Raw genomic sequence first — 18,844 nt, forward strand, 5'->3', positions numbered from 1 at the left:
ATTTAAAAGGATCCGTTTATTTATCGTTTGGTTGGAGTCGGGGCAGGGTCTCACTCTGCATCTCTGGCTGGACTGGAGCTCACTGTGTAGGCCAGGCTAGCCTCAGACTTAACAAAGCTCCATCTGCCCCCACCTCCTGAGCGCTCGCATTGAAGGTGAGTGTCATCATGCCTGCAAAAAATAAAAATAAAAAAAAAAAACACTTCAGTCAATGATATATCATGAGCCTCTCACCTTACCAATAAAAGAATAATCTAACATTCTCTTATTCTCTGTGTGTGTCTGTGTGATGGGGTGTACATGTATGTATGTATGTTTGCATGTTTACCCACACATCTGTGGGGGTGCGTGGGTATGTATGTATGGCCTGCAGTTGATCCTGGGTGCCTTCCTCTCGGTTTTGCTAGATGAGTTAGGGTATCTTGCTGTACCCAGGGCTCACCATTTCTAGCTAGTCTAGGTGGCCAGCTTGCCTTGGGGCTCCCCTATCTCTGCCCCAGATGATGAGATTACACCTGGATTGCCATACCTGCCCGGCTATTCACGGGGTACGTGGGCTCCTCCAGCTCTCCTGCTAGACAGCTGGGGCTTTACCCACTGAGCCATCTGTCCAGTTTCTTCCTTCAAAACTGTGTTAAATGGACTCTTACACAGATTTGACGATCTTAAGAACGTTTTTTTGAATGGACTCCTGCACAGCTTAAGAATGCTTTTGAATAAGTCCCAAATATTCTGAGAATCTCGGCTCTCTTCGATGTTGGATTTAGAATTATATGCACATGTCACATTTGAGTCACTGCCATGTCGGTTGAAGGAACATAGATCATTAGATGTTTGCTTAAAAAGCTTGGGATATTTATGTCTTCAGTGAAATATTAGCCTCTTCCCCACTGATAAATACGCCCCCTTCACCATTCAAACCTTATCATGGGCCGTGCTCACAAACACTAGAGAAGGAATATCTGAGAATCCCCCTTAAGAATGAGACGTAGAAAGACACTAGTTTAAATACTGATAGTGAACACAGGAAAAACACCCGCTCAAACAACAACAAAACAGTGAAACACAACTCAGAACCAAGGGCCAGACTCTCCTGGGGGACAGGGAAGGGGTGTGGGAGGCATGGGGGGTGGGGTGGGGGGTGGGGAGAACAGATAAGGAGCGTGACAACCAACTGCTGGGACTTTAGGTCCCGAGGATTTGCTGTGCTGACTTGCAGAGGAGCGCACATCTGGGAAGCTGTGGACAGCGACTGACTTCCAACCTCTGTCTCCCTGTCACATGACTCTGACACTGGACAGCCAGGTTACCTTCTCATGTCCTTGTTTTCTAGATTTTTTTTTCCCTCTCTCTCTCTCACAGATATGACTAGACCCAGAAATGCCCATCGTTTCTAGAGGGAAGCTGCAGCCCCCTGCCTCTGGCCTCTTTCAAGGAACATTTCTAACCCTTTAAGCTATCCCGTTTTTTGAATTTCCTTTTAAACTTGACAACTGTCCTTGTCCTGAGTTCACACATCCTCAATCACCGGGGACTCAATTTTCCCACCTTCTTGTGTTCAAAATTAATAAAGTAGGGAGGGTTTTAAAAGCACACAGGAGAATGAACTGCACTGTGCTGCCCTCTCCCACTACCCCTCCCCCACTACTCTCCCCCAAGCCTTCCCTTGAGAGCAAGCACAGGCCTTGTAGGGTTAGCTGGCCCCTGGGTTTTATTATCTCCCCTCTCTTATTTATTTATTTCTTTTTCTCCTTTTTTTAAAGAACAGTGCAAGGAAAGCAAATGTTTACTAGGCGCGAGGGTTCAATGACTATTTTCCCCCCTCGAACAAATTAATCTTGTATAACCTGCATTAGAGAGGGGGAACTTTAAAAGGAGGAGGAAATGACCACTGGGGCCCCGATTTGGAGCTCTTGTGGGTCTGAGTTCACATTTGTACCAGCCAGAGATTTTCAATTAGCAGTGCCTTAGAAAAGCGGGGAGCCAGGCCTTTGTCAGTATCCTGTGCATGGACAAGAGCAAATAAATTGGAAATGGTCTTAGGCTCAGGTTCCTGGGAAAATGTAACAGGTGTTGCGGCTGTGCTGGGTGTGAGATTTATAAAAAAAAAAAAAAAAAAAAAAAAAAAGCCCACTCAGGCTCTGCCCATAGAATTCTTCTTTCTAGCCAGGGCTTCAAGTAGGAAGAAACTAATGACTTCATTACCATCTCAATTCTGGGAAATGCAGCTCCAGACCTTGACTCATTAGAGGGAAGGTATAGACCTTACAATATCAAAATGTTATTTAGGGCTCTGCCCTTAGTGGGGGGAGGCTAGCCCGAACAGAATGTATATGACTCTGTGGCCGGGAAAATAAGAAAAAAGCCCAAGCAGGCAAACAAACAAACGAACAAGAAAACCCTCAACCAAGCCCATGCAGAAACTGGGAGGGAGACAGAGGAGGAAAAGCATCCTCTGTGCCTCACACTGTGAAGTTTTCTCCACTCTCGGTGAAAAGCCTCCGCTTCTACCACTCCTTGTCCTGTGCCGTGACACATTAAATGGCTCTTGTTGCTGCCCTACTTCTACTAGATTGTAATTGAGGATGAGCTGGAAGGTAGGAAAGATGTCAAATTTCCACACAATGGCAAAGGAAAGAAATCCCTTCGGTCCCTAATAGGACTTAACAGGACTAACTGTAGTCCTGCTTAACTGGTATCAATTAACGGTAAATTTTTTTTATTACATAATTGCCTCTCTTATTAATCTGCAATGGGAAAAAAAAAAAAAAACAGAGCCTAGGAGAGCCTGCTCCTGTCCTATTTACTCTCACAAAGAATCCTTCCGAGCCATTGTACTGCTTCATTTCCCACTGACTGAAAGAGAACTTGGCTAGGGACTGGCAATTCTAGTAACCTTCTCACAGTCCATTTATCTCTAAATGCCAGTCCCCTGGTGGGGGTCCTCCATCCCCTCAGACTATTTTTTTTTCATTACGTTCCCTATATGCTTTGCTCTCCAAAACACCTTTGAGAAGAGAAAAAGAAAAGGCAAAACAGACAGACTCCGGAGCTTTAAGGCAGTGACCTTGCTTTCGACCCACCCCACCCCCCATTCCTGAGAAAAAACGAACTTCCCATTGTTTAAGTCCCTGGTCACCATGTCCCTTCTCTAGTAACATAAGTCATAATGCCTTCCCAATAGAACTGAGTATCTCTATGTCCTGGAGTCACACTGAGCCTTGGCCGGACCTAGTCGGCTTTGGGCATCGGTGCCAACGTGGGTAGCAGCCGCTGAGTCAAGCGATTTGGATGACCGAGCGGCTGGAGTGGCAGAGCAGAGCTGCCATGTGACTCGGTTTGCTGGCAGAGAGCTCACCTCACTTCCACTCCCGAGGCCTGGACCAAACCAGGCATGGTGCCACTGGCCTGTGATCCCAGAATCCAGGAGGTGAAGGCAGGAGGATTAGAAGTTAAAGCTTGTCTTTGGCTGTGAGTTCAAGGCCATCCCGGAGGGCTAGGTGAGACCCTGTCTCTGATTAAACCAAATAACAGAATACTTTATTATAATAGGTGTCCTTGGAAGGTATAGTTTATCTCCTTTCCCTTTTGACCAAAAACAAACAAACAAACAAACAAACAAACAAGCAAACAAACCCCCAAAACCAAACCAAATCAAAAACCATTAGCTGCTAGAGGTCAAGTCTGCTGTGATGTTCCAGTCAGGAAAGAAGGCTCTTCTGCTGCGCGAGAGGAAGACTTTTCAAAGACGTTGCTTCATTGCTCTCCCCTCGTCTCCAGCTCTTTACATCCTGGAGCCCCCAAGTGTGGAGCCCCCTCTGCTTCTTTCTATTTGTAAAGAAGCCTCTTTTCTGCCATCGAATTCTGTGCCCTGGGATTCCCAAGGAGCATCTTGCGGCAAACACGTTGGAACCTGGTAAATCTGGGAAAGTTATCCATCACGGGCTTTGCCACAGTTAGATGCTACCTACCAACCTAACGCGCGACCAGCGCGTGGTGGCTTCTGAAGCTCCGAGGCAAGACTTACCGCAGTCTCTACCCTTTGCTTTCACTGTTGCTTTCTTGGAGCTCTGACCATTTGTCTCTCTTGTAGCGTGGGCAGGGGGCTAGGAAATTCTTTTTGGGCATGGAGGTAGGACATTCTTTTGTGAGTAAGCTTTGCCATTCACGAATTAGGCTCCCTTGAGCTCTTCCTCGCAGCTCTTAGCAACGAGCGAGCTCTGGCAAACAGGAAAGGAAACAACAATCAGAGAATTTGTTACTTGAGCTTCAAACCCAGCACTCTTGGAGAGGCCTACCAAAGCCGCAAGCTGCAAGCCTCAGAGAAGAGTTTAGTAGCAGTTGCCAGGCAGATTTGTTTGTTTGGGTGGTGGTTTAAATAGGAATGACACCCATTGACACCCATATACTCATTTCTCTTTCTTTCTTTCTTTCTTTCTTTCTTTCTTTCTTTCTTTCTTTCTTTCTTTCTTTCTTTCTTTCTTTTTCTTCCTTTCTTCCTTTCTTCCTTTCTTCCTTTCTTCCTTTCTTCCTTTCTTCCTTTCTTCCTTTCTTCCTTTCTTTCTTTTTCTTTTTTTTGAATGCTTGGCCCATAGGGAGTGGCATTAGTAGGAGAGGTGGCCTTGTTGGAGGAAGTGTGTCACTGTGGGGACAGGCTTTGGGGTCTCCTAGGCTCAAGCTACTACCAGTGTGGCACACAACCTCCTTCTGCAGATCAAGATGGAGAATTCTAGGCTCCTTCTCCAGCCCCACATCTGCCCACATGCGGTCATGCTTCCCACCGTGAAGATGATGGACTGAACCTCTGAAACTGTAAGCCAGCCCCAGTGAAATGTTTTCCTTGATAAGAGTTGCCGTGGTCATAGAGTCGCTTCCCAGCAATGAACCCCTCAGACAGTTGATTTGTGTGTGTGTGTGTGTTTGGGGGAATTTTTTGAGGCAATTACAAACTTGATACATCGCAAGAGTGACCTTGAACTTCTGACCCTCCATCCTCATCTCCTTTGTGTTGAATGCTGGGATAAAAGCCTCGTTTGTATTGTGCTCCAGATCAAACCCCGGTGCTTCTTGCAAGCATCCCCCCAGCTGAAATGCAACCCTAGTCGCCCAACTTTGTTTCAATTTTATTTTATTTATTTGTTTGAAGAGTTCTCAGGCTGGCCTTAAACTCACAGTGATCCTCCTGCTTCAGCCTTCCAAGTGTAGCCCCATTTCTTTGGTTCTAGGGATCAAACCCAAAGCTTTATGCACACTAGACAGGCGTTCTACCAACTGAACTATGTCCTCTCTGTTGAGTCATGATATAGTCTTAAAGCTCCTTCTCAGTGCAGGTTTAAAGGCAATCTGATACATTCTTTATGGTGCCAGCAGAGACATACCTTTGAAAATTGCTTTACTCTCTGCCCCTTCTGTAGGCTCAGAAGCTGTTTTTTTTTTTCATCTTTATTAAATTGAGTATATCTTATTTACATTTTAAATGTTATTGATTTTCCCGGTTTCCAGGCCAACATCCCCCTAACCCCTCCCCCTCCCCTTCTCTATGGGTGTTCCCCTCTCCATCCTCCTCCCATTACCGCCCTCCTCCCAACAATCCCGTTCACTGGGGGTCCAGCCTTGGCAGGACCAAGGGCTTCCCCTTCCACTGGTGCCCCTACTAGGATATTCATTGCTACCTATGAGGTTGGAGCCCAGGGTCAGTCCATGTATAGTCTTTGGGTAGTGGCTTAGTCCCTGAAAGCTCTGGTTGGTTGGCATTGTTGTTCATATGGGGTCTCGAGCCCCTTCAGCTCTTTCAGTCCTTTCTCTGATTCCAGAAGCTGGGTTTTGAGCAGTAAGAGAATTAATGTTTGTTCTAATGTCAGGCAGGAGTTAACAATTCATAAAATACGTAGGAAGCAGATACAGCAGATAAATAGTATCCCAGCCTCAGAGGGCAAGAAATGGAGGGACAGAGCTGTCAGGGGAGGAGGCTTTGTTGGTGAGAAGAGGCAAACCTTGACGCTGTCCTCCTGGGGGCTAGCGCGTAAATTGCCATCGTTGCCTTGTGTGCCTTGCTTCTTTCTGGCTGTGGGAATAAAAGCATCCTGGTGAATGACCAGAAAGTCTGGATTCAGGATCTAAGGTTTTTGCTCTATTTGCAGAAAACAATCAAGGGTTCTAACGGAAAGGAAGACTCAGCTTCTGAAGCTGGGAGGGGAGCTAGGAGAGCCAACAAGGAATACTCATCCCCCACCAAAAACCAACTATAAAAATAAAGGAAAGGGGGAAAAATGACTTGCTAAGCTTGAAAAGTTGTTTGCTATTCATTCAAGCCCAGGCAGTAGCATCCTAGGGCACAGCAGCATCTTGGGCACAGCAGCATCTTGGGCACAGCAGCATCTTAGGGCACAGCAGCATCTTAGGGCACAGCAGCATCCTAGGGCACAGCAGCGTCCTAGGGCACAGCAGCGTCCTAGGGCACAGCAGCATCCTAGGGCACAGCAGCATCCTAGGGCACAGCAGCATCCTAGGGCACAGCAGCATCCTAGGCACAGCAGCATCCTAGGCACAGTAGCATCCTAGGGCACAGCAGCATCCTAGGCACAGCAGCATCCTAGGCACAGCAGCATCCTAGGGCACAGCAGCATCCTAGGGCACAGCAGCATCCTAGGGCACAGCAGCATCCTAGGCACAGCAGCATCCTAGGGCACAGCAGGGTGGTAGAACAGAGCCTTCTTCCCACCCGTGGAGCATCAGCTTGAACAAGCATTCATCCACCAGGACAGAATCACAAGAACTGAGGGAGCTGTCTCTGGGTATGGCACACTGGGACCACAGAGGAGGGCCCCAAGGACAGTTTCTGTTTCTTGAATTACTCCTCCCCCAGATTTCACGGAGCAACACAGTTGAGATATTGTTTGCTGTGGGAAACACTAAATTAGATATGATACTTTACCTTCAACCTCAGTACTGGGCTTGCCGCAGTAAAACCGAGGGCCAGGAAGACCCTGTAGAACCCTAATCTCTGTGCTGGTACCCACAGGGCTTAAAGACAAACCTTAGCACCAAAAGAGGACCTCAAGACAGACGTGGCTGTGACTGACATGAGAGACAGGACAGTCTCCTTGATGACATTGGGAAGCTAGATGTCCACATGCCAAAGGATTCAATTAGATCCTTCTTCCTCACCATGCATTCAACTCAAAATGGGTTTAAAAAATGTAATGTAAGATTGAAGTATGAAACCACTAGATGAATATATAGAGGAAACTCCATGATGTTAGTCTAGGGGGTGGTTTGGGTTATATTTACAAAGCAGAGGCAACAACAACAAATGGATGGACGGAATGATATTGAATGTATTCTGGCAGATAATTAAGACAGTAGATACAAATATGAATAGATAGTTCAGGAACGAATGCATATAAATGGCCAGCAGGTGTAGGAAAAATGCTTCACCCTGCTAATTACCAGAGAAATGTAGATAAAAGCACATCGAGTTACTACCCAACTCTTGTTAGAATGGCTGCTTTAAAAAAAAAGTTTTATTTATTTTATTTATTTTTTGAATGGCTGCTTTCAATACGACAAAATAAAATAAATGTTGCTGAGGCTGTAGAGATAGGAGGCCCTGGTCCACCCTTGGTAGGAATGCAAACTAGTACGGCCAGTGTAGAAAGCAGTAAGGATGCTTCCACACCTGACTACTAGACCCACCGCATGCCTCAGTGACCCCACTGACAACTCTGTGTCCAAAGAAAATGAATCGGCGTGTTGAGGAGGAATCTCTACGTGCATATTTATAACAGTACTATCTGTAAAAAAACCAAGATGTGAAATCTATGTACGTGTCCTTCAGCTGATGACTAGAGGAAGAAACTGTGGAACACAGAAACCATGATAGGCACACGGACATGAAAAAGAAGGGACTCTGCCAGTTACAACAGGATGGATGAAACAGAAGGACACTCGCGTAAGAGAGCCATGCGCCGAAAGGGAAGCTTCACATGCTGTACATAGGCAACGTCTAAGGTATTGGCCTTGTGTCAACGAAGGTAGAATGGCGGTTCCCAGAGTCTGGGGGATTCCTCAGAAGGAAAAGATGGAAGGATGTTAGTTAGTCAAAGGACACATGATCATAGATGCCAGAGAATAAAAAAAGATCAGTTGTTCCCTGTGGTGAGAATAGGAAGTGATTGCTGAAATACAGAAGTTAGAACGCTAACTGTTCTGACAAAAGCTATAGCTATAACGAGACCATGTATTTTGGGATTAGCTGGATTTACCTCTTCCACAATATATCTCTATCATCTATTATCTATATCAATATCATCTATGTCTATCTGTATCATCTGTATCTATCTATCGATGTCAAAGCAGAATATTCTTTAAAATTTTTTCAACTTCTATTTTATTTGGGGTGTGTGTGTGTGTGTGTGTGTGTGTGTGTGTGTGTGTGTGACAGAGAGAGAGAGAGAGAGAGAGAGAGAGAGAGAGAGAGAGAGAGAGAGAGAAAGAGAGAGAGAGAGACGCCGGCATGTGCATGCACATGTAGTTCCTATGGAGGCCAGAAGAAGGAATTCCTTGGCGTTAGAGCTACTGACAGTTGTAGGTCACTCAAAGTGGGTGCTGGCATCTGAACTCCAGTCCTCTGCAGGAACAGCCAGCACTCTTCACCCCTGAGCCGTCTCTCCAGCACCATGTTCTGGATGATAAATAAAATGTTGCCAATTAAAAATTAAGGCAATCCTGGTTTATAACAAGATTAACAAAGAGTTCTAATTAGGGATCTCAGCTGCTACCTTGATAACAATGATAGCCTTTTTTTTTTAACAGTTTGTCCCACCATGAGGAAAACAGATGAACGAGGTCATCCCTTCTTTTGAAGGAGGTAAGCAACATGAATTAAGTTTGTGGAGCATTAAAAGTTGACCAAGAAGATGCCAAAACAGAGCGTCAGTTATCCATATTGGTAATGGGGTGACCTTTAGATGAGAGTTTTCAGATTAGCTTGCAGAAGCTCGGGACCTTAAAGTTTGTTTCCAAGATGAGTGTAAGAAAGGGGACTGGAGTCAGCTGGTGTGTGGGGACTTCCTCTGCCCAGTGTTCTGTTCTGCACCAGTCACAAGCCATTCCCCACTCTCTGTGAAAGTGGTGTGCCAGAGTCAAGAGTGAGTCATCCTGGCATAAGTGTCACTTGACCATTTCACAAAAATAGAAACAATGTCACTGTGAGCTCCTTGACATTTCTGCTTCTGCTGATAATATCCTATTAAATAGATATAAATGATGCCACAGGCAATTATCAGAGCTGCACTCGGGCTTCAGAAGAAGCTTAGAGAGAAACTTCAGGCCTATCACTTTGTTTTTAGTTGACGTCCTACTTCTGAGTTGGTTTTCGTGTTTGATGTCAGAATCAGGACCCCTGCCATGTTATTATTTCCAGGTTAGAATATGGGTGGCAGTCTACTCAGAGAATGGGCTGTTTCTCTATTTTTACCATATCCTCACTTGCCAATGGGAGGATAAGATATGCCTAGGAACATAAATGCATTTCCAAATCATCATGGGGCAGATGAGAGGCTAGACTAGGAATGACCCCTCCAAGAACTGTTTGTGTGTATCTTCTCATGAGAAAATGTCTTACTCATCTTAAATACCATAGATTTCCATAATATCGTCTCACCGTATTAATGGTCAGATTCAGGGCGTGCCGTTGTTTGAGTCATTCATTCACTCACTTAGTTAAGATATTTGAGAACAAGGAGTTCAAAGATGCTTCACCTAAGGGAAATCTAAAACTGTAGGGCCATGTGTGGCCACCCTCATTTGCAGACACTGATACTGATGTGTGTTCTTTTTGCATCTATTTGCTTCTCTTGAGAATGGGAAGATCCAGGAATGTCAGCTGCTTGTTTGAATGAATCTCTGTTCAGTAGCTAGCTATCCCAGTTTGCTTTCTATTTCTGTCATCGATGCCATAACCAAAAGAGTCTTGGAGGGTTTGTTTGGATTACACAATGTGGTCACAGTTCATCATTGAGGGAATTCAGGGCAGGAACCCAAGGAAGGACCCTGGAGACAGGGAACACCAGCAGAGACCATTGAGGGACACTGTTTACTGGCTTGTAGTCTATGATTTTCTCAGTTTACTTCTCTGTACAAAACCACCTGCCCAGGACTGCTACCACCAGAGTAGTAGATCATGCCTTCTAACGTCAATCACCAATTAAGGAGAAGCCTCCATAGACTTGCCTACAGGCCAATTTGATGAAGGCAACTTATCAATTGATGTTCCTAGATGTTCCTAGTCATCTCCTAGATGACTCTTGCTTGTGTCAAGTTGACAGAAAACTAACACCATAGTTTCTTACTCATAAGGACTAAGGCTTTGCTTGGATTTTTTTTTTTATTTGATTGACTTTCCAAGGCTGCTATTGGAATAATAACCCAATCCCTTGTTTACCTGATGGCTCAGTTCCTCACTCGTTTGCGTCATATGGTTATTCAGTGTAGACTGAGGGAAAGATTTAAAGTCGGTGTGAGAACCTACAAAATACCAACAGAAAACCTGTAATAACAGAGTCTCTGTAATACAGATGGCGTTTTGTGTCAACCTTGGGCTTTTGTGCTGAAGGTGGGTGTATAGATAGATAGAGGGGAATCAATATGCCATTTGCCGAGGGGAAGGCTGGCAATAAATAAATAAATAAATAAATAAATAAATAAATAAATAAACAAACAAACCAATCACCTTTTAAAAGCGTCACCTCTGATTAGGAAAAAGGAACAAAGAGTAAATTTCTCATGAACGGTGAGGCCACGGGATATCCCGAAAGGGCATTCAGTTTACAATTGGTCAATATGACCTGAAATTCTGCCTGTGTGCCTCCCAGCTTTGGGATTGTGGGAAGAGTCTTGCTTTTCTTCTGAACCATTGTTTCTTTCTCTTATACTGAGCAATGAATTCCTGGGCACCTCTGGAGGATTAGGGCACTCAATGGATTACACTGCGAAGTGTGTTCATGTGTTTTCGTGATCAGGTTAATTTTTATTGAACACCCAAAGTAGAAAGTAATCAAGATTTTCTATTGAGTGTGGGAATGTGACTTTATTGTAACACATTCTTATAATGTGCATACAACTTCAGAGAGCTGCAGGTAGGCGAATAATTAGTTGTTAATAATACCTTTATCTAGTGTGCGGTAGTCAGTCACCTGTGTGGCAGTCAGTCACCTTTCTGAAGGGGCCTCTCATACCACAAAACTACCTAGAGGTGACAAGTTCCTGGTGACCATGTTCTACTGAGCCCCAGGTGGTTTTCTGGTCCAGGATTTTGGGTAGAAATATGAACCTGCTAGCCTGTAATTCACAAAGATCTGCCTATGTCTGCCTCCCAGATGCCAGGTTTAAAGGGTCCCTGCCCTTTTCATTTTAGCAGTGTCATCAAGTCATTCTGAGACCCAGATTCTCCACAGCAGCCAGCAGGTCAAAGGACAGCGTGTGTTTATGTGTGTACCAGTGTGTAGGTTCCACTTGTGCGTGTGCACGGAGAAGCCAGAGGACACCTTCAGATGTTACCTACTGGTACTATCCACTTGTTGTTTGAGACAGTCTGTCACTGGCTTGGAACTCAAGAAGTAAGCTCGTATGTCTTCAGTTCATTGTATCTCTTCAGACAGAGAAACTCACCGCTGCCGTCGGAACAGCTAGCCCCTGGGGTCCACCCACCTATACCTCTACCAATGCATGGCTTCATCTAGCCAACTAGCCTCTGGGGCTCCCCCACCTACACCTCTACAAGTGGGTGCCACCATCATGCCAGTATATTTTCTCCCACTTATGAGTCCTGGGAATTAAACCTCGGTTCTTGCAAGGCAAGCACTTTACCAATAAAGCTCTCTCCCCTGCTCAGGGACATATTTCTTGTGAAATCAAATTCTCATCTCTTTTCTTTGATGGTCATGGCTCATTTTTCCTTCTCGCTGTACTGTGTCTTTGAGCATTCTTTCTACTCCCTGTATTTTAATGCATAGCACATCACGGAGTAGGACAGCTCTGTCTCTATTATTGACCAACTCCAGAATTCCGTTGAACAGTTACTGAAATTCCTTGAGCCATTTTTTGTAACATGTCTAAAGTATTTCTAGGCTCTTAATGCCATTGAAAACATTTCTTGGAAAACATATATAAAATGTGCTATATTTGGGTACTCATAAACATGAGGTTGTTTCCCTTAAAAGCCGATGTGTTGTGTTGGTATTGCTGGCTCTCACAGTGCCTCAGGCATCATGGTTGCTCCATGCATGTTTGGTGATGGGGATGGCCCTGGCTTCTGATCCACGGTGATCAATCCATGGAGATTTATTTTCTTTCTGAGGTAGGATGTTTGCTGTGGGAATCTGTTGGATTGCATTATGGCTTCTAGTCTTTTTTTCTTTTCCATAGACAGTGAAATCTGACCATCTGGTTTTCACAGAGGGCTTTGACATACCTGGGTCGATGACAGGCAAGACATGGGAACATTTTCTCTATCTCTTCAGACAGGGAAACTCACTGGTGCCATCGGAACTCTGAAAACGCCAAGAATTCTGAGAATGAAGAAAACCCAACGTGATACCCACCCTAAACCACCAGTTACACAATTGTCTCAAGACTCCGAGATAATCTAGGTTCAATCAAGTTTATTTATTGGACCTCATCATTACATATATCTGGAAGCCCAGTTCTCTAACACAGTCCAAGAGATGAGATGATAATCTGGAGACCTTATTTGCAGTAGGGTGGGACAGTCTTGTGTCTGGTCTCTTAAAACAAGCAACATGACTTTATGATCGAGGGAGCAGTGCCCTTGACCATCAACCATATGGGGAAAAAAATCAAGCTCATGGAAGCCATGTAAACTTGTTAAAGGCCTTTGCCAAGCGATTTGTAGATTTCCCCACGTTTTCACATGTATGCAAACAGACAAGGGCAAACTAATAGTAACACAATTTTCTTTGTGACTGAAGAGAGAGGCAAGAAGTAAGATGGTTAAAACTAGGCAAGTCGCACCCATCCCCCACTGCATCCCCCACCACTACCAATTTCACAAGGCCACCCTTCCCTGACCAGTCTTCATCTTCTGTCTTCCCTTCCCCAGATAAAATCACCACACATTCTTTAATAATGCCACCACTATCCTTCATACAAATTCCAAAGGGATCAAGGCCAAGGGTAGCAGTGGCCTTGTGATTTACTACTACTGACCTGAGTTTGGCTCTTGAGTGTATCAGACAGGTGTAGAAATGAAAAAGAAGAGGAAAAAGAAAGAAGAGCTCCGGTTGACAATGAAAGTGCTTCCTGGAGTTCTCCTGCAAGTGAAAGGCAAGTTCTGTTTGCCATCAGTAGAACATTTGACACCAAGCAGGGTGTCCCAGCACCATGAGTCACTCATCAATCTCGACATCTTTAAATAGAAACAAAACGATTAGTCACTGGTTCAGAACTATCTACTAGTGACTGAAGATAGATGGTTAAGGTAGCTGAATGTGAGGCAGTTTTCATACTCAGCGAAGGGAGCACAGGACAATCCGTAGGCGGGTCAGGGGAACTGCAAGATAAAGACCTCTGGTTTGGTCTAACACTTATCCTTACCCTTTAGGGGCTAAAAATAGCTTCAATGTGTAAAGAGTGCCTATGTCTACTCACCTTTCTTTCATGGCCTGTTATCTGGGAGAGTTTACCCAACTCTGGTGTCCACGCTCCAGTAGCCTTGTCTTCTCCTCCTCCACTTCAAGTTCTATATGATTTCTATTTGTTCTCTCATCTCCAGAACAGGCCCTGCCAAGAAACCATGGTTCAATTTATGCTATTTTCTCATTTTCCTGCCCGCCCGCCCTCTCCTGTGCAAAGGACACTCACAGCCCCTTTGAGTGTACCACGGTCGGTGATACGTCCATGATCTCTGATGCCCTTTCTTTATGTATAGAGACATGCACTTCTCTGTCTCAAAGGCCTGTGCCTAATTCAGATCACAGTGATCATAGATCCTGGGAGTTCAGGAGAACCTTGTGTGTAGACACGACACAGTCCACTGATGGTGTGCACTTCAGCAGACACAAAAGTGATGGGAAATCTGTATGTGATGTCACAGAGCTGTTGTCATCCATGAGTGGACACTGGCTAGTTATTGGTCTTTTTTGTTTAGAACAGTTATGTAAAATATATTGTCTGACACGATATAGTAGTAAAGATTGCCACATATTTTAGCAATAATATTAAGCATTGAGTAAGACCTGCTCAGTCACGAACTACTCTTGTTTCATAGCAACTGTAATTATTACCACCAATAATGTCATTTAATAACCAATGTGCATTTATGTGTACTTGATGGCGTGTTAAGTATTTCACGCGTATTTTCTCATTTAATATTACTAATAAGCCCAAAGGGCTGTTGTTCTGACTTCTACCTATCTTTTCTGGATGAAGAAAAGCTATGTACGTAGAGTTGAAACAAAACACCATGGGTTTGTTCTTTGAAAACTCACAGGACAGAGAGCAAGGTAAAGCCCCACCACCACCACAGAGCCTGTCCTCCAAATCTCTGGCACCTGGAGAAAGAGGCAAAGCACGCCCTGGGGAGTGATTCCAGGGCTTAGGGACTTTGCACTGGGTGAAAGGCACTTAGAGCTAGAAATAGTGTCTGTGAGACTTGTACACATTTAACCTGAACCGACATTGTGCTATACCTCCGAGCATGCAAACTTCCATAGCTGAGATACAAGAAGCTGTTATTATTTTTTAAGAAGAGGGGATAATTCACTGTAAGCCTTTATTCTCCCCCCAAATAAGAATTTTTAAGCTTAATGTCATTTGTATGATTTGGCATGTAAATGCACTCCAGAATGTAGTGGTCTCCATCCTTGTAGTGAGCTGCTGGCTCTGGGAAACTCTGTCCTTGAGTGCCCAGGTAGAGGGAGACAGGGGCAGTTCAGGACAGAGACACAGAGAACTGACCAGAGCAGCGGTGACTAGTGGTGAGTCAGTAAGAGTGACTAGCAATGGCGAGAGGACAGTGGGGCTGTCAGAACACCGTGTGAGGCCTTGCCGGTTTATAAAGATCTTGATTGCCTCCCACCTGCTACGATAAAGGGGCTGTTCACCAAGGACAGGAGACTGGGATTCTGTCTTGAGTCTGCATAGACACAGATGCTTCCCGGAGTGTTTGTTTTCTCTTTAGCTTTGTCCACAAACTCCAGACCGAATGTGAGGCTTTATCCTAGATAATGCAATCTTGAATTAATACCACCTGTCCCACTTCAAGGTAGCTCCTACCTCTTAATATATAGCCACCAATGTCTGTTCCACCACACAGACTTGCAAAGGGATAGTTCTTGGGAGAGTGCAGGTTCTCAAGGTAAAATCTACCGTGTCCGGTTTTATTGTCACTACACTGCCGCACTTAGCTGCTGTGGGTGGAGCTGTGTTGTCTGGTGCCTGAGGCGGCAACACCCCCTTCCCCAGCCCATGCACAAAGCAAACAAGGACTACATAACTTGGAGAAGCCATTGATGAAAAAGACAAGATCGGGAAAGTCTCCAGGTGGTCAAACTGAGTGCACGGGAACTGATCACAAGTGTTCACTTGGGTGCTTGAAAAGTGGCTTGCAGGCTGAGAGGATTGGTTGCTCTTCCAGAGAACCCGGGGTTTAATTCCCAGCACCCATATCAGGCTAACAACTGTCTATGACTACTGTTCCAGGGGAAACTATATATTGATATATCACATGTTGTATATATTAGAAATTATATTTATCATATATTATTTTTACACAATATTATTATATCAAGTATAATCAATGTATTAATAATGTTGTTAATGGTATTATCATAATCACATTAATGGTCGAAATGATTAACTTTCTTTGAGACAGAGGGTCATGTATCCCAGGTTGGCTTTGAACTCATGATGCAGCCAAGATGTCTCTATATAAAGACGTCTACAGCATGGGCCTTTTTTTGGCGCACAGTGATATACAGACAAACATGTGTTATTGGGGGAGAAACTGGGCAGAGGAGCATTTGACCGGCCCGCACGTTTAAACGGGGTGTAGCCACCTCTGTCTTAGGATCGACCTCTAAAACCCCAGCCTTATCTGTCATAGGATCACCTCGTCGCCCCCAAGGTTCCTGTCTTAGATTGGTCAAGGGTCAGAGGAAGTTGCCCGTCCCTGAGGATAGCTACATCAGGTCATCTTCTCATTCCTCTCACTTGAGCCCAGGGGCGAAAGAGCAAGAGCCAGATGGCATTAATATAAGAGATTGTGGAAATTGAGCCTCTCCCGATAAGTTGTAGGCACCTCATCTTGTTCGTTGTCTCTCTGGTTCTCCTCAGCTGTTCCGGTCTCCAAGCGATGATAATGTACTGAAACAGAATTTCTAGGCAAAGCAGAATCTATTTGTGATTTAATAAAGCGTGTAAGTCGTTGGAAGGCCCAAGGACCAAAGGAAATCAACAAAAGTAGGCCCACAAGGGATCCCAAAATTGAGGGCAACAAGGTAGAGAGCCATGGGGATGTAGAAAACCAGTTTTGGTACCAAGACTCTTGTTGTTTTCTCTCTCTCCTTCGTTTTTCTAGGCTATCTCTCACCTTTTTTAGACTGTCTTCTACAAGTCCAGTCTTATCTACATAAACACAGCATTCCTCTTTTAAGGCTGCACAAAGTCCTCCTTGTTGTAGGAAGATTAAGTCTAGGCCTCTTCTATTTTGTAAGACTACTTCAGACAACGAGGCAACTGAGTCTTTTAAGTTAGCTAATCCATCTCTTAATTCAACAATATCCTTATCTATGGCTTCACTAAGCTGGTTATAGTATTGATGGGAAGTAACGAGGGAAGCGATGCCAGTGCCTGCACCCGTGGCCCCTAGACCTAGGAGAACGGTGAGAGTGATGGCAGTTACTGGTTCTCTTTTTACCTTGTGAGGCATATCCGAGACTTTTCCCAGGATTTAAGAAAAGTCTCTGGCTCATGTATGCTGAGTCTGGGAAATAATTGAACCAGCACACAGTAATCTTTAGTCTTTAAAAATTGAGATGTTATAACATATGTGGTTAGACCAGTGGAACATGCTAGATAAGTATACTTGGGGGCTTGTAAATATGTATTTTGATTGTCAACGATTATGGTATGATTATATATTTCTAATAATTGTTTAGGGAGGAGCATGTTCTTCCCGAGGAGGCAGCTTCCTATCCCTGAGACTTCTGTGATAGTGAGTTCTATGGTGTTCCAAGAGAGACCACCAGTGTTATTAGTATATGTGATGTTGCCAAAAGTGGCTATACCCTCATAGAAAAGAGGGTTAGCTGAAAAACACATCCAGCATTCCTCATAAATAGAGGTATTTGTTTCCTGTTCATGATATACCAAGGCAAGAGCTGAGGCGTTAAGAACAGATAAAATCAGGCTTGTGGGGGACATTGGCCCAACAGGTATGGTGGGCTGAAAAAGGGTAGTTGGAGGACTAGAGGTGTTAAAGGGGGGCTGAGTCACCACCCTGGGTGGCAAGGAACCCTGGCTATGCAATTGAGGGTTAGGCCCAATGGAGGCCTTATGTAAGTTGGGGGTGGTTTTAAATAATCTAATTTTGAAGGTTACTCCGGGGTCTCTATTGGCAACATACATCCGGAGACCCCACTCAAACCCCCTATGCCAGTTTTCTGGGGTGATCTTTTTCCCAGCATCAGTAAAAGTTATTGTAAGAGGGTTGTACCAGCCCTTGGAAGGCTCAGTGTTCCGGCATTCCTGGGTTAGAGTACTGTTTCTGTTAGAATTGTGCCACCCCTTTTTTACTGTGATATAATCCCAAGAGGAGGTAGGTTTCCAGTATGCGTCTCCTGTGGTTTCACACCCCCAGGAGGCACAATAGAATTGATCCCTGTATCCACACTTATAGTTTAGGGATCGATCTCTGTGGGATCCGGGACAGACATAAAAGTCAGTTTCCCTAATGTTGGTGCGTCGATGGACAGTGTCACAACTGACATATCTTTCATTAAAACTAGACCCATGAGGGGCTTCAATTAGGGGTAAGTATTTGTCTGCGAGGCCCCAGTAAGAATTTCCTCCTGCAGCTAGTTTACAAAAATATGGAGTTAATTGTGGCCAGGTGGGGTTAGGGCCAGTGTGGGAGGTGGTAAAGGTGGTATCTCCAGCCTCATTTATAATTACCCAGGTGTAATTCCAAATCTGATAGGGGCTTGACGTTCCGGATGTCAGCACAGTTAGAAAGAGAAGTTTCAGTAGAATCCAGTAGAACTTCATTGCTCTCCCTCTCCAGTGACGCACGAGCTATACGGTCTGAAGAGTCCTCGATTCCCGCTGCAGCTCTCTTATCTCCGTCGTCCTGTAGTCGGCCTTGCTTCGGGGTCCCTGTTCGGGCGCCACTTGTCCCTGCCAGCGGGGACCCAGTTATTCAGGGTCCCGAAGAGGCTTTCTACCTGTGGGCCAAAATGGGGGTGAAGAGAAGGAGACCAAGCAAAAGTTCTGTTGTCAAGGTCTCGTTTATTGGGATGAACATTGCAGCTTTTAAGGCTTTCAGGTAGGGGGAGTGACCTTTGTGAAATATGAAGGAGGGGGAGATGAGGGTATAGGCGGTGATAGCTGGAGGCAAAGAACTCAGGCGATGAGGTCAGGTGGTGGAGACACTGGGTGTTGACTGAGGAGATAACTGGTATCTGCTCGAGCTGAGGCATCCCTTGAATGTTATACTCCTGTGCCGTAAATTCATGGGAGAGGCTTTATCCAACAATCTTAAGATTTATGGCAGTCATCTTCGGGGTGAGTCTCTGTGGCCAAACAGCCCAGAGTCACTTTGAACCAT

General features: G+C 44.8%; 3 long non-coding RNA genes across 21 annotated transcripts in view; 1 reads left to right on the forward strand and 2 right to left on the reverse strand.

Moving 5' to 3' along the window:
* Positions 1 to 4,161, reverse strand: LOC134482825 (uncharacterized). Its single transcript, XR_010059420.1, has 2 exons — positions 4,028 to 4,161; positions 1 to 171 (listed from the first exon to the last, which is right to left on the reverse strand). It is a non-coding gene; the product is annotated as an uncharacterized LOC134482825 (long non-coding RNA).
* The window catches only part of LOC108348527 (uncharacterized), a 26,575-nt gene continuing 10,878 nt past the window's right edge, over positions 3,148 to 18,844 (forward strand). The window contains exons 1-4 of one of the 5 annotated variants that reach the window (XR_005495481.2): positions 3,148 to 3,500; positions 7,838 to 8,010; positions 8,815 to 8,869; positions 12,522 to 16,901. This is a non-coding gene — a long non-coding RNA (uncharacterized LOC108348527). Of the gene's footprint in view, positions 3,501 to 4,376; positions 4,813 to 7,837; positions 8,011 to 8,814; positions 8,870 to 12,521; positions 16,902 to 18,844 lie in introns of those variants that run through there. The other 4 variants (XR_001841841.3, XR_010059418.1, XR_005495480.2 and 1 more) reach the window with 4 other exon arrangements.
* LOC102546683 (uncharacterized) lies at positions 8,004 to 16,367 on the reverse strand. 15 transcript variants are annotated; one of them, XR_005495475.2, is made up of 7 exons: positions 16,319 to 16,365; positions 15,123 to 15,238; positions 13,669 to 13,800; positions 13,228 to 13,331; positions 12,473 to 12,551; positions 10,445 to 10,527; positions 8,004 to 8,683 (listed from the first exon to the last, which is right to left on the reverse strand). It is a non-coding gene; the product is annotated as an uncharacterized LOC102546683 (long non-coding RNA). The 15 variants fall into 15 exon arrangements; XR_001841839.3 differs by having other exon boundaries at positions 10,445 to 10,495; positions 15,098 to 15,238; XR_596660.4 differs by having other exon boundaries at positions 15,098 to 15,238.

The sequence above is a fragment of the Rattus norvegicus genome, chromosome 17, assembly GCF_036323735.1.
Source record: "Rattus norvegicus strain BN/NHsdMcwi chromosome 17, GRCr8, whole genome shotgun sequence".
NCBI lineage: Eukaryota > Metazoa > Chordata > Mammalia > Rodentia > Muridae > Rattus > Rattus norvegicus.